The 16,629-nt window shown below is 40.7% G+C and overlaps 1 protein-coding gene across 3 annotated transcripts in view; it reads right to left on the bottom strand.

Moving 5' to 3' along the window:
• CENPP (centromere protein P) overlaps positions 1–16,629 on the bottom strand; it is a 176,630-nt gene that overhangs the window by 83,331 nt on the left and 76,670 nt on the right. The window lies entirely within an intron of this gene.

Genomic DNA, 16,629 nt, shown 5'->3' on the forward strand with positions numbered 1-16,629 from the left:
ATGAGGGGCTGCTGGGGGTGATTAGCAAGTTCATTGTGTGAACTGTTCACATGTCCTGGTGGTTGAGCTGAGTTCGTTGACCTTTTGCAGGCTGTATTTTTCAGGATTGGTAGCCAGGTTTTGTTGATTTTTAGACTCTCCTCTTTTTTATTGAAACTGTGCTGGTGTTTGTGAATCTCAATGGCTCAATGGCTTGTGGTCCCGATGTATACTTGCCCGCAACTGCATGGTATTTACCACAAAACGCAGCATCCATACCAGGATAAAAGAACACGAAAGACACTGCAGACTACAGCAACCAGAAAAATCTGCAGTAGCTGAACATGCTTTCAAGCACACTGGACACAAAATCCTATTTGAAAACACAGAGATACTGGACAACACCAACAGCCACTATACCAGGCTATATCAGGAAGCCATTGAGATTCACAAACACCAGCACAGTTTCAATAAAAAAGAGGAGAGTCTAAAAATCAACAAAACCTGGCTACCAATCCTGAAAAATACAGCCTGCAAAAGGTCAACGAACTCAGCTCAACCACCAGAACATGTGAACAATTTACACAATGAACTTGCTAATCACCCCCAGCAGCCCCTCGTTAACAATTCAATAGAAGAAAAAACCCTGCCTAATCCCCAGGAAGATACACACAGATTCTGACACCAAAACAAGCAGCCACTCAGTAACCCAAACCCCCCACACACACACCCAATCCCCCCTCCCCCCCCCAGATCTCTATAAATACCCACAAAAGGGTCACATCACCCTGGGCACAGAGAGAACTGCTCCTGTCTGTGCTCCTGCACTCTGAAGATGCCGGTCACAGGTGCTGGCAAAACGTTAGGAAACAAAACTTCCAGAACACGGCCACACAGCCCAGAAGACCCACACCTGCCATCATTAAGGTTGTTTCATTGATTGGAAAAGATCGCTGTATATACCTATACCAAAGAAGGAGATACAAGTTACTGACCCATTCCAGGAATTTTTCACAGAAGCAAAGGTCATCTTACAGATAAGAATAAAACCCTACATGCTAGCTGAACAAGCTGGTTTCAGAAGAGGCAGAGGAACATGAGATCAATAGGGAGAGCAAGAGAATAGTATGAGGAGGTTTTCCTTTGTTTTATTAAGTATGGTATGGATCACGACAGAATGTGAAACATATTAAGGGTAATAGATGTGCTATACCACCTGATTATTCTTCTAACAAACTTTTGCAATGAGTAAGTTACAATAAGAATTGAACTTGAAACAGAATGATTCAGAATAGGTAGGGGAATGAGACAAAGATACATTCATCCTCATATATGTTTACATTTGCTCCATAAGAATGGAAGAATTATAAAGAATTTGAGGTGGTGACAGGTGAAACAATGATATGCAGATGAGCTCACTGCAAAGGTGAACATAGAAAATGAAAAATTCGGGTTAATGATAAATATTAATAAGAGAAAAGTAACATTTTAGTAAGCTTGCATTTGATTCCAAAGAAGTGAGGGTAGTATATAGTTTTATATTCTTGAGGTCACGAATAAATAAATATGAACAGGGTGTTTGGAAAAGCAAAGAGGAGAGTAATGCTAGGGAGGAACACCATGATAAACTTATACCCGGTCATGAAGGATGAGGCCATTTCAGTAAAAACAAAGATTTAAAAATAGTCTGTGTATAGAGTAAGAGAAAAAAGGCAGGCTGTGCAGCTGTGAAAGAGCAAGAGAAAAAAGACAGGCAGATAGGTATGAGGTACAGATCTAGAGATGGTTAATGACTGAACCCTTGAGGCAATGATCAGCAAACAGAAGCTCAGTTAATTTGGGCATGCAATGTTAGGGGACAATGGACTAGGGGAAAAAATAATTTTGCATACAGTTTCTTTGCCTATTGATCTGATCTCTTCCATCCCTATTGAACAGGCACAAGTACTTTTGTTGTTTTTTCAGACTCACCACTCTTTTGACACCCAACGTTGTGTTTGTCATTAAATCATGTGTCACATCACTCTGTAGAGTGCTACATACAGCTCTATCTCTCTGCCCACTCTGTCATTTTGGTATAAATACATAGTTCATGCCCTAATCACTTTCTGGGTTGATTGTAGCTAAACTATCCACGTTTTGTTACCCTATTCTGAATTCATAAAATAACTAAGTTGGAAAGGGCCATTTTTTGGACATTGAGTCTAAATTCCTGCTCAATGCAGGAATCCAAATTAAAGCATTCCAGACAGAAGGCTGTTTAACCTCTGTGTAAACGTATCAGTTGAAGGGGAACCAAACACCTGTGTAATTGGTTCTGCTGTTCAATTGATCCTAATGATTCTTCTTAAATTCTTAAACTATTTCCTTATTTGTTCCAGTTTCTAATGAAACGGTAAACTTGTTTTTCTCCTACTTACCATACAATTACTTTATTATTTTATTATTGCATTTATAGCCCACTTTAAGGTTCTCTTCCCACTTTATTCCTGGATCTATTAAAAATAGCTGTGGGTAATAGCCATGATAGCTAAACGGAACCTGAAGTTTCAGATGTGGCATTCCTCAGATTCCAGGTGGGAGTGATAGCAAGGGAAATACTGCTGTCTTAAGGAATATCTTGTAGAAGGTAAAAGAAGAGATACAAAAGACACTCTGCTGCCCAATATTAAAAACAAAACCAACCAACCAACCAACCAAAACAAACTAAGATAAGATCAATTGGCAATGCTAACTCAGTGCAAATAGGTAAAGAAAGAATAACAGATTGGACCCTCCGAGGCTCAAACTTTCACAGAGAAGGTGACTACAACTACAAAATAAAAACATGTCTGCTGTTTGGGAGAAAGATTATGACAGGCTTAGACAAAATATTAAAGAGCAAAGACATCACACTGATGTCAACACAAAAGCTGAACAACACAAAACAAGTGCCTTTGAGTTGTGGGGCTGAAAAAAATGTTGAGAATAACTTGAAACAGAAGAAAAGAAGAACAAATAATTCAACTATATGAAGTAAAACTAGACTGCTCACTGGAAATACTAACACTGAAACTTAAATATTTTGGACACATAATATAAAGAACACATATTAGGAGTTTTTTTTAAAAAAAGGTATTAAGTACAATATACTGTAAAAAATTAGAAATAGTGGGGTGTTCTCCAAATGTTTGGGATTGCAATTTCCACAGCCTGTGCTATTGGCTATACTGACTAGGCTGATGGGACTGCAAAACAAAGGGTGCCAAGTTGCCTGTCCTTATGAAGGAGGGCTAATTACAATAGCATAGCAAGTTAACTAAACAGGTGTTCATCCCCAGAAAAGAAAGCATTGATAATAATAAAGGTTGAAAGGTCATTATAAAAGATGACATCAGTGATACATAAATTATTTTTATACTATAGGTTTAAAATATCTAACAATTAATTTTTGTATGTACATTACTCCTACAGAACTTTGATTCTTGGTAAAATCAAGAGTTTTAACAATGCAATTCAACATTTATATTTTAAGTATACTTGTATTTATTTATCCATCCATCCATCTAATTTATATGGTTGCCCATCTCAGCAAGTGACTCTGGGTGGCAAATAGAATTAAAATAAAATAAAACAATAACAAACATTATAAAAATTAAAAATACAGGCAGCTGAGAAATAGTAACCCAAATCACTAACACAACCAAGAAGAGGACCCTTGCACACACTTGGGGCCCCAGGCCCAGGCCTTTAGGGCCTTATGAAAGGCCAGCAGAGTTAGGGCCATTCTGATTTCTGAAAGGAGAATGTTCCATAAGGTGGGCACTACAGCAGAAAAGGCATGCCTTCTAGGTCCCGCAAACTGGCATTCTTTGGCCAATGGGACCTGAAGAATGCCCATCCTGCCTGACCAGATTGGATGGGTAGAAATAACTGGGGAGAGATGGTGTCTCAAGTAACATGGTCCTAAGCCATGAAGGGCTTTAAAGGTGACAACCAACACCTTGAATTGCACCTGGAAGCACACTGGCAACCAATGCAGCTCACAGAGTCATGGTGTTACATGCGCTATTTACTACCCAGGTTGCCACATTCTGCACCTATTGAAGCTTCCAAATGCTCTTCAAAGGCAGTCCCATGTAGAGTGTGTTGCAGTAATCCAGATGAGAGGTCACAAGGGCATAAGTGACAGTGAGCAGGGCCTCCCAGTCCAGGAATGGGTGTAGCTGGTGCATAATTCAAAGGTATACAAAGGCCCTCCTAGCCTCGGCTGCCACCTGCCCTTTGAGAAGGAGCCATGAGACCCCCACATTACGCACCAGATCTGTCTGAGGTAGTGCCACCCCATCCAGGACCAAAGTTGAAAGGTCCCCAGCACCAGAAGGTCCAAACACCCAAAGCCACTCAGTTTTGCTTGGGTTGAGCCAAAGACTGTTGCACCCCCACAGCCTCCAGACACTGGGATAGGATGTCCATGGCATCGCACAGATGGCCTGGGGTAGAGATATAAAGCTGGGTACCTTCAACATATTGGTGATACCTCATCCCAAACCACTGGATGACTTCATCCAGTAGCCTCATGTAGTTGTTAAAGAGGCGGGGAGAAAGGACCAAACCCAGCGGCACCCCACAAAGTAGGGGCTGAGGACTGGACCCCTCCCCCCATCAACATTGACTGGAACTGGCATGTGTCATATTTGCAATTACAATTTAAGTAATATCACAAGAAACTTGGTTGTTTGCTTATACATTTTAATGAATAAAGGTGGCTTATTTATATCAATATATTTTGTAATCAAGAAAAATGGAAAGATTTATGATTGGTGCAAAATATATCAGCTGCACTGGTTGCAATTGCTTTTGGGGCTCAGTGGAAGAGATTTCAGCAAGCCTTGCCTGTCTAGTTATTAAGCCAAGGAGGCCCCCTTGAGGACATTTATTACTTAAACAGGCTAGGTTGTAAAGTGAACCAGGTTGTTTTTTTTCTTTTGAGTTGTTTCCAAACTCAGGAATGGATTTCCTCCAAAATTACCCCTGGCCCTCATTTTCTCTACTATTAGAAAAGGTATTAAGTCACAATTTTTTTCATTTGATCTTCCCAAATTCTGCGTTTAATTTTTCTACTACTGACATTTGTAGTTTATTGTATTTTTAAATATGAATCTAAAATCACTAGTTAACAGAAATGTTAAAAATTATTATTATATTTACCCAACAAAAATACAAGTCCCTCCCCCAATAATTATCTATAAATTGGGGGAAAGGTTTCCATCATACATTAACTAAGAACAGAGAAACTATTGAAAAGAAGCAAATGATGAATGGATAGGGGTGCCAATGGCTGTAGACAACATTGCCCAGAATTGTGAATGCCTTTGAAGATTAGCCTGTATAGTAAGCCATTGCTTGGGAATGGTTCCTTGCATGATGAACATAATCCTTTTTAAAATAAAGTCTAACCAGTTTTCTCTTTTCTTCCATATCTAATTACCTCTTTCCTTTGTCTTATCGCCAACTTTGTTCCCCTTTCTTGCCTATTTCTTCCTCTTTTTTTACAGTTTCTCCTGTATGCGCACTAATTTAATATGTTTCTGTTTGTGAGGGAGAATAATTGTTATATGCAGAAGGGGGAATCAAATAACTTTAATCACTGGGTATATTATTTTATAGGCAATTAATTCTACTTAGCAGTTTTTGATTCAAGTAATATACTTTTGGACTAGCTCTGTTTTTAGGGGAGAATGTAATTTCTAGCAGGGATCTAAGCAGACAAATGTATACAGCCATACATTTCAATATTCAACTATATAATATGCATATGTTGGGAGGAGGGGAAAAATTTCTTCAGATTTGGTTTTATCTGAAGTTGTCAATCAGATTGTCAAAATGAAGCTCGGCATGGCACTTTTGTCAGTTCCCTCCCCCCTTCTGGATAAATATATTGTATTTATTTTTGGATGATGATGATGATATTATTGTATTCTGGATAAAAATCATTGCAGATATTGATTTTGTGTTTGTCAAGATGCATTTCTTTTTTTAAAAAATTGCACCCACTATATTTCTGTGTTCCAACAACATATCTATAGAGCTAAATAAATTTGATTTATGGATTTATAATTAACTTTATTTATTCTAATATGATTGCATTTTTTTTTCTCAGAACCTGTATTCCTGCCCTGTCATATCATACACACCAATTCCTATAGTCTGCTAACCAGGATGCACATTCTTCAAAGACAATAAATATCCTTAGATCACTTTCTAAAAATAGGTCAGTAAGCCAAAATCCAACAGGCAGGTTCAGCCCTTGGTACACACTATCTACATATGCACAAACTTCATTTCCTTCTGGTATGTGTATGTGAGGTAGAGAGAGGTCTCTACTTTCTTTTATAAATTGCTATTCTGTTTTAAGATGTTCCTCCCACCTATAGCACACCTCCTTGTCCTTTATTTGTTTTTTTCTTGGTTTTAGCATCTTGCAAGTCAGCATAGCTAACACATAAACAAGAGAACTGTTATACACAGTGTGTATTAATTTTAAAATGAATATATTCCAGATAAGGTTTTCTTTTGTCATCCTTCTTACCTGAGTGAATACAACACAGCATGGCATACTTCAGACATATCAAAAGTATCTCTCATATCCAGTACTTCTTTGTCCACAGTTACATTAACCATCAGGAGGCACTACATGACTGGTTTCATTCTTATTAGGAATTGTCAGACATACACAGCCAGATCTTGTTCTGTGGGGACAAGGGAAGGTGGACTCTATATACCATTCCAATAGATTTTACAGCCATTCCTGGCTAGCTCCTAAGGCTAATGCACTTTATATTGTCATCTAAACTGCAAAGGTCTATAAGTTCAATTCCCAATAAATCTGACTTTGTACATCTGACAATTCCTAATAAGGATGAACCTGGTCATGTACTGCCTCACAGTAGTCAATGTAATTGAAAACACCTACAGAATATATACTGTGTAAAAACAGAAAAAGTCATGTAAAACCTTGTATTTGGGACATGACATAATGCAACATCTGTATCTCCCTCTCTCTCAGAGGTTAAGGGAAGGTGGACTCCATATACTATTCTGATAGATTCTTCGACCATATATCTTGTAAATTCCCACAGTAAGGTAACTGTACTCTTTTCTAGATGTAGTTCTTTCATGTAATAGCATCACCTAACTAAAGAATAGTTACAGTGACATTCTTGCTCTTGTAAAGATACAGTACAGTTTTAAAAGAAATCAATATATATTTTACCTAATATCTCAGTACTGATTAAAACACACACAATCCCTTCACCCCTATGGGTGAAATCTTGGCCCTCTACCAGAGGCCTGGGAGTTTGAGGATTCTGTGTAGTACCTTAGCTGTTCCTAGCACTGCACTCTTCTGGACAGAAAGCTCTGATCTTGTTCCTGGGATCTGTTGGAGCCACTCTCCCAGGTTAGGAGTCACGACCCTGAGTGCTCCCACCACCACTGGGACCACTTTGGCCTTGACTTTCCACATTCTCTCTAACTCCTCCTTCAGACCCTGGTATTTCTCCAGCTTCTCATACACCTTCTTCCTGATGTTGTTGTCACTTGGCACTGCTACATCTATCACCACCACTTCTTCTGCTCCTTGTCTATTACCACAATGTCTGGTTGATTGGCCAGTATCTGCCTGTCTGCCTGGATCTGGAACTCCCACAGGAACTTAGCCCTGTTATTCTCCACGACCTTCTGTGGAATCTCCCATCTGGACTTGGAAGGGTCTAGACCATACACTGTGCAGATGCTCCTGGACACAATGCCAGCTACTTGGTTGTGCTGTTCAGTGTATGCTGTTCCTGCCTGCATCTTACACCCTGCCACTATGTGTTGCACTGTCTCTGAGGCTTCTCTGCACAGTCTGCACCTTGGTCCTGTTTAGCGTGATAGACCGCTGCTTCTATGGATCTGGTGTTTAGTGCCTATTCTTGTGCTGCTCTGATCAGTGCCTCAGTGCTGTTTTTTAGTCCAACCCTTTCTGGCCACTGGTAGAATTTCCCAGTGTCAGCCACCACAGCTATCTGTCGAAGGTAGATCCCATGCAGAGTCTAGTCTTGCTATGGCAATTCCTCTGCTTGAACTTCCTTCCACATCTGCTGCTGCCTCAAGCATTCTCTCAGCAGTTCAACTTTGGGTGCCATCTTACTGATGTACTCTTGGGTGCTCTGGGTTTCATCCAGGACAGTGGCTTTGACACTCACAAGACCGTGCCTCCCCTTTTTCTGGCTGGTGTACAGTTTCTGGGTGTTGGACTTGGGGTGGAAACCTCCGTACATTGTGAGGAGCTTCTGGGTCTTCACATTAGCAGCCTCTATGTCCTCCTTTGGCAGTTCATTATATTGGCAGGGTATTTGATGACTGGCAGGGTGTACTTGTTGATGGCGTGGATCTTATTCTTCCCATTTTACTGGCTCTTCAGGACCTGTCTTATCCTTTGGTGGCACTTGGATGTTGCTGTCTTCCTTGCCTCCTCATTGTGGTTTCCATGTGACTGTGAGATACCAAGGTATATAAATATATATAAATATATAAATATTATTATAAATATACTTATATATACTTATATATATATAAATATAAATAGCTGGTCTGTATGTCTGCTATGTGGCCTGCTGGTAGTTCCACCCCATCAGTCTTAACTACCTTCCCTCTCTTTACTACCATCCAGCCACACTTCTCCAGTCCAAATGACATCCCAATGTCCTCACTATACATCCATGTCAGGTGGATCAGCGAGTCGATGTCTCGTTAACTCTTACCATACAGCTTGATGTCATCCATGTAGAGGAGGTGGCTGATGGTAGTTCCACTCTTGAACTTGTATCCGTATCCAGTCTTTGTGATTATCTGGCTGAGGGGGTTTAAGCCTATGTAGGAGACAGTGCATTACCTTGGTATATGTCACACTTGATGGCCACTTGTCCTGATCCTGCTCAGCACACACATATACACACACATATACACACACACACACACACACACACAGAAGTTTGCTTGCCTTTGTACTTTTAAGCAACACTTATGCATAATACAGACAAGTTCCCAACAAGTCCCAGAGTCTATGAAGCCTGCCTTGAAATAGGATTTAACAAACAGCGAAACAGGAGGAGAGTCGTTGAATGCAGTCCAAGGTCAAAACAGGAATTGTCGGTCATCAGCCAGTCCGGGTCTAGGTGTCACAGGAGATAGGTTCTAAGGCACACGATACGGAGCTGGGTAACCAGACGGTTGTTGTTACCAGAGAGGCACTAGCTTGCTGAGCCTCTTTTAAGGTAGCCGCCCTGGTGTTATTTCTGAGGGTGAGGCTCCCTTCTCGCAAGTAATCTTGCTGAGCGTCATTGCTGAGCAATTTTTTCTGCGCACCTCTGCCTCATTATCGGAGAGTGGGGCTGTCTGTCTCTGTTGTTCACTGCCCTGCCCCACCTCCTCCGGCTGCTCAGCCGGCTGTCCATCTGGTGCCTCTGACTGCACCGGCTCTTCTTCTGTTTGTATCTCTGGAAGAGCCTGCTCCTCAGATTCTGGCTCTGAGTTGGAGCTCCCCATGACACCACTTGTGGGAGCTATTTTGAGTTGACTTCCAATGTTGTCTTCCACAGTCCCACTGAATTCTTGAGGAAGGTCCCTAGTGTCCTGTTGACTTTGTATAGTGCCAGGCATTCACAGATCCACATGTGTGGCATTGAGTCGTAGGCTTTTCTGTAGTCAATCCAGGCTGTGCTCAGATTGGTCTGTCTAGACCTTGAGTCTCAGGTGAATGCTCTATCTATGAGCAATTGGTGTTTTGAGCTGTGGTCCTATAGCTTGGCAGCTATGATGCCTGAAAGGACTTTCCATGTTGTGGGGAGGCACGTTATTGGCTGGTAGTTGGGTGGTGCTATTCTCTTGTGGGGGTCTTTCATGATCAGTGCTGTCCTTCCTTGTATTAGCCAGTCTGGGTGGGAGACTGCTGCTAGCAGCTAGTTCATCTGTGTTGCTAGGCGTTCATGCACTGCTGTTAGTTTCTTTAGCCAGTAGGCATAGATCATGTCTGGGCCAGGTGCTGTCCAGCTCTTCATGTTCTTGAGCTGCTATTGGATGTCTGCTACTGTGATGGAGACCAGTTCCTGTTTTGGTAGATTGCTGTGGTCTGCTTTCAGGTCCTGCAGCCACTTTGCACTGGTGTTATGTGTCTTCTCTTTCTCCCTTATGTTCTTTCAGTACTGTTCAGTTTCTGCCATTTGTGGCTCTGCTGTTACTGTGTTGTTGTACTGCAGCTGGGAGTACACCTTGGATGGTTCTTTGGAGAACAGGATATTTATCTTCTTGGCCTCTGCTTCTCTAGTATATCTCCTTAACCTGGTAGCCAGTGCTGTGAGCCTTTGTTTAGCAGGTTCTAGAGCTTCAGATGAGTCAGCCCCTTGCATTTTTTCAGTAGCTGAGTTTTATCCTTAATCTCCACACCCTTCTCCACCAGCTGACTAACTTCTCTCCAAGTTGACTTGATCTTAGCCTCCAACCTCATTTTCTGGGGTGGGGGTAGGGGTAGGTACTGCTGTTTTTCTTGAATATGTAGCCAAGCACCTCCAGGATTACAGAGTCTGTAGTGTATACCAGTTCATTGGTTTGAGTTTATGGTGGTGGTAGGGATTGTTGTGAGGGCTCTATTAGCATCTTCTAGCATACTATATCTGATGGTACTTCTCCACTGAGCCTTGGTAATCAGTCTTGAGGGTTGACTGTAGCTAGTTTATCCATGATCTTATGCCTCATATCAGCTGCTGTGCTCTGTAATGGAGGGGTGGCAGTGACGTTCCAGCTTCAGATGTTGGCTGTACATCCAGTTGTTCTTCCAGGTCTTCTTGAGTCCAGGTTGTAATGTGTAATTGGTCTATCTCAAGTTATGAGAGCAGCTTCCTCTTCACTATATTGAAGTGTTGGGTAACTAGCTGCTTCTCACTTAGTGTGGATGTAGGTCTTCTATCCATCCATAGTTCCCTCATACGTTTCATATGCCTTCTCTCATTAGGTATACTGTTGTAACAGCATTCCATCAGTTCCAGGTTCTCTTATCTTATCCATGTATGGATATATCATTGCTCTAGGAATGACTGGTAATAAATAGAAATATCACATTTTAGTCCTCAAAAGTGGTTTAGAGTGGCTGGGTTCATTTTAACAAATCTATTCCTGCTGCTCTGCTGTTTTTTAAAAAAATGGAGAATTGATTACTGACTAAATGTTTGCTGTGGTTCAACATAGAGATGCATAAGACATATTGCCTGAAAGCACCTTTCATTTTGTTAATCACCTGGCTACTAGCATATCTGCTTTGCACAAATGGTCTACTGCCCCAGACTTGGAGATAAAGAAGTACATAATATTGCCATGAGTATTCAACATGTAACTTACTTTTTCTACCTTAAGGGCTCCACTTTGCCATCTCAGCTCCAGAGAAAGTGGTGTGAATGGCTAGATATTGCTGCTTGTTGTATTAATCTGACAACTGAGGGGCTATCTGTGGGTGTTCAGGAAAAAAATGTCCAAACTTTTTGGGAAGAGGTATCTATTATTAGGGCCCAGAGATTAGGTGTTAATCCAGGCTGCAAAGTATGAGAAAAAAATCTGTTTAACTAGAAATTGTGCTTTATTGTATTTGTGGAAATGTTTTGTTGAGATTAGCAAAGCAGTGTTAGGAGATAACAAGCAACTTTTGGATCAGAAAATTACTGGTTTGCCTGTCCCTCTTCTATAGGAAAGAATGCGCTTATATAAATTGAGATACAGTTTGGAAGCCAAGAGATTTTATACAGTCCTTGTGTGATATATAATCTCTCTAAAATTACCCTCCCCTGCAAAGGCAGGGAAAATGATAGGATGAACAAAGTACCATGATTATCATGATCATGATCACTGATCCCAGAGCAACACACATTCCAACATAGAATCATAGAAGATTAGCACTAGAAGGGATGTTGGAAATCATACAGACTGATCTGCAGGCTGATGCTGGAATCCGCTGCTAAAGCATCCCAGCAGATGGGTATCCAGCTTCTGTTTAAATGCTTCTACTGAAGGAGAGTCCACCATTTCCCTCAGTAGTCTGCTTCATTGTTGTACAGCTCCTATCATTAGGAAATTTGTCCTGATATCCACCAGCACCTTCTTCCTTGTATTTTAAACTATTTTTGGTCCTGTATTTTTCTCTCTTCTTTTTGTTATCAAGTGACACCAAAGGATGGCAGTATAATCCTATTGTATCAAAAGCTTTTTAAAAAGTGAAAAGAATGGACTGTAGATAATTTTTAACAAGATGGGAGCTACTTCATATGCACACACACACAAACATATATATTGGGTTATTTCAAAATGGGCGGCATATAAATTTAATAAATAAATAAGCTTACGTGTTTAGAATAAATCTGGATTCTGAAGTGGACCCTGGCTGATATGAAGACTCTTCTGATACTTCTGTCACCCTCACATTCTGTACAGCAGTGGCTGAAGAGTTTGGTAACTAGATGCCAGGAATTTGCTCTACTTCTAAATATATTTATTATGGAACAAGGCTTCCTGAATATAGTGGGACTAATCCAGAGAAAATACACATAGCATTATGCTGTCATCTGCACAGAATGTGTGTTCATGAAAGTTCTGATGAATAAAAACATTTTATTAAAGTGCCAAACACTACCAACTTCCCATGAAGTAACAGATAAAATTTAACTCTATAGTTAAATACATAAGTATCTGAAGATACCCAATTATACATCTCTGCCCCTGGCAAATTAAGTGATGCTGTGGATATCTTATCCTGGGGTCTGGAGGCTGGGAGGATCTGGATGGGGAACAAGAAGCTTCAGCTGAACCCTGGCAAGACTGAGTGGTTTTGGGTTTGGGGGCTTGCCAGTTCCAGGACTATGCCATTTTTCATGCTGGATGGGGTTGCACTGCCCCAGACACACCCGGGGTACAATTTGGGGGTCCTCCTGGACACACAACTCCTGTTCAAAGAGCAGGTGGCAGTTGTGGCTAGGAGGGCCTTTACACAGCTTGTGCACCAGTTGTGCCTGTTCCTGGATTGGGAACTGTCCTGCCCTGCTCACAGTCACTCATACCCTAGTCACCTCCCAATTGGATTACTGTAATAGGCTGCCCTTGAAGAGTATCCAGAAGCTTCAGCGGGTGCAAAATGCAGTGGTGCAGACAGTTATGTGTGCTTCTAGAACAGCTTGTTACACTTCTGCTCCGCAAGCTGCATTGGTTGCCAGTCTGCTTCCGGGTCCAATTCAAGGTGCTGGTTTTGATCTTTAAAGCCCTTCATGGCATGGGGCTAAATTATGGAACATTCTTCCCCCCAAAATGAGGTCATATCCATCCCTACTTATTTTCCAGAAGTCCCTCAAGACTTGGCTATGTCATCTGGCCTGGGGATCTCAGGGGACCAGTGAAATCTTGAGGTGGCTCCCTTGCTGATCTAAACTCTTGTGTGTTTTATGCCTTTTTTTACTTTTGATATGTTTATTGTTTTTATATTTTTTGCTGTACACAGTTCAGAGTAACTTCTTGTGAGATGGGTACCCATATGCATTTGATAAATGTATTTATTTTTATTTATTATTAAATTTATATGCTGCCCATCTCCCCCAGATAAATAAATAAGTTCAAAATTATCCAGCTTTGGGGGGCCTCTAGCATAGATTTTTAAATCTGAAAAGATGCCATAAGCACCATCACAAACTGAATGTTCTTGGCTAGTCCCAAAATGACTGCAGGGAGAATAGTGCTGTCTAATCACAAAGAACATGTGACTTTCATAAGCTACTGTAAGCAGAATCTGAGTTTAAGCCTCAGATATCAAATGCTTTGACTGTTATGGATATTTTTGTTAGCTGTTTTGTAAACTACTATGAGTCTGTATTGCTTTACCAGTATACAAGTAAAATGAATAAGTGGGTGGGTGGGTGGATGGATGGATGAATAAAATGTACTTGTTGCATCCCTATTTTGCAGAATACAAACTGGATCACCAGACTCATGTCCATCCTTTTACACCCAGAATCATCAAGCAATGCACATGACTGAATTCTTTGGCATGACTTCTATCATTCCATGAGGAGAGAAAAAAATCGTATGGCTCTGATCGAGCCATATGTTGACTGAAACAGTGATACTCTGTTGATGTTTCATTTGCTAAGAATAAAGTATCCTTTAAGAAGCAGAACACAAGTGTTTATTGGTTTCTATCAAAGCTTCCTCCATTCTCAGTAGGTCAACCAGCAGCAAGGTGGATGGGTTCAGTCACAGTGGTGATGGGTGCACTGTTGGGAGACTTGAAAGAACAGGTTAGGGATAGATCGTCATGGAGAAAATCTATCTACATGATCACTAGGAGATGAAAACAACTTGATGGCAGATAATCAATCTATCAATCAACCCAGACATTTTATGGGGCAGTTATTGTTGTTTTGCCTTTGAGTCAGTGTTGACTCTGGGCGACTGCCTGGACAAGTCCCTGCAGTTTTCTTGGCAAGATTTCAGAAGTGGTTTGCTATTGTCTGTTTCCTAGGGCTGAGAGAGAGTGACTGGCCCAAGTCACCCAGCTGTCTATGTGCCTAAGGTGGGACTAGAACTCACAGTCTCCCAGTTTCTAGCTTGATGCCTTAACCATTACACCAAACTGGCCCTCTTTAAGGGGCAGACTTAAAGCATTTTGGTTTGTCCTGGTAGCTACTGAAAAGGTTACATTCATCACCTCATTTCTCCCTTAGAGCAGATGTTTTGGGATTTTACCTGTGATACCACACTGAATTTCAGAGGTATTTGAAGCAAGGTTCCTCTTAGGATCTAAGCAGGGACATCAGCCTAATCTCATTGCTTTCTCAAACCTTTCCATTTCCAGGTCAGGGCATGGATGGATGGATAGATGGACAGAGAACAACAGGAATTGGAAGGAAACCGTAATAGGAATTTCCCAGCCTTAGTTATAGTGAGGCAATGAATGCAGAGTCTTTTTGAAATGCTTTTTCCCACCTCTCTCAGCAGCTGCACTTAGTTGCCTCTTTTGAGATAATCAGAAGGCCTGAACCTTAGCCTTCTCACAATATCTCCTAGGTGAGGGAGTACTGGCCCAAAGTTAAACAGAGAACTTCCTGGTAGAGGGTAGACTTGAACCTTAGTCCAAAATCTTAACCATATAATAATATGTGCTATCTTTCTGTTTTTATGCTGCTTTTAAAATATTCTTGGCCACCCAAACTCATGAATTTGAGATTGGGGGGGGGGGGGCATAAAAATTGAAACAAACAAAGAAACAAACAGCCTCTATATTACAATAATAATAAAAAAAAACTGCTCTTGACAGTGCCAAAGTGAAAACCTACTTTGGGAATGTGATAAAAGCACACATGCTAAAGAAATATCAATTTATTTTCCCTACCACATAACTTTATCAGCATATCATTCATAGAGAAGTACAAATTTCTCAATGGCCAGAGAACAACATCAACATTTGCTGCTCAGTAAATGTGGGGTTAATTTCTAATTGCACTGCTAACTAATGCTTCTCAGCTAATCAGATTGCTCTGAAAGGACTGTGTCCTATAATATTATTCCTAATAAACAAGAGAAGTGCCAAAAGAAGTAAAGCCAAAACAGAGCAAGTGAATAGCATGATTTTCTTTTTAGAATCTTTGCCCCTCACTAATTCTTGTACCAAAAGAGGCCAAGGGGGTTTAGTGTGCTCCATTTATTTATTATTTACTAGATTTATAAGGCTGCTCAATTCAAACAATGTGACTCTGGGTGGTGTACAACAGAGAAATAAACAATAAACCAGAAAAAAACCCCAAATAACATAAAGCAAACACATTATATAAATATAAAAAGCAAAATCTAAAATGGCAACCAAGCACAATTTTAAAAAACAATAAAAATGATATACTGAGCATAAGTTAAAGAGAAATCAGAAAAACAGAAAGGGAATAGAGTATCCTGAACTCTGAACAAAGTTCATTTTATGAGACAAAAATATATTCAATGTTTTAGTCGTACAGTTGTGTACTGTTTCAACGATGAAAATGTGTGTTCTGTGTGTTCTTTGTGTGTGTACGTATACATGTATATGTGCATGTGTGTGTGTGTGTATTTATGTGCTTGTGTACGTATGTATATATATGCCTTTGAGTCACTATTGACTCCTGGTGACTGCCTGGACAAGTCCGTGCAGTTTTCTTGGCAAGATTTTTCTGAAGTGGTTTGCCATTGCCTCCTTCCTAGGGCTGAGAGAGAAAGACTGGCCCAAGGTCACCCAGTTCGCCTTGTGTGTGTGTATCTTCATCTCAGAAATTACTGTTGATGGAGTGGAGCACAATCATATTAAACTGAGCAGTTTTTTGCAACAGTGTTCTCTTTTGTAAGCTGCTATGTAAATCAATAAACTGCTACAATACAGGTAGTCCTTGCTTAATAACCACAATAGGGACTGGAACCTGGTTGTTAAGTGGGGCAGTTGTTAAGCAAATCGGACCCGATGTTACGACTTTTGTGATGGTTGTTAAGGAAATCACTGTGGTCATTAAGCAGTCATTAAGTGAATCCAGTTTGTCCAATTGTCTTTGCTTGTCAGAAGCCCCCTGGGAAGGT

This window comes from Python bivittatus, unplaced genomic scaffold (assembly GCF_059951505.1).
Source record: "Python bivittatus isolate LINGU-HERP-01145 unplaced genomic scaffold, Pbiv_v1 ctg000080_np1212, whole genome shotgun sequence".
Classification (NCBI taxonomy): domain Eukaryota; kingdom Metazoa; phylum Chordata; class Lepidosauria; order Squamata; family Pythonidae; genus Python; species Python bivittatus.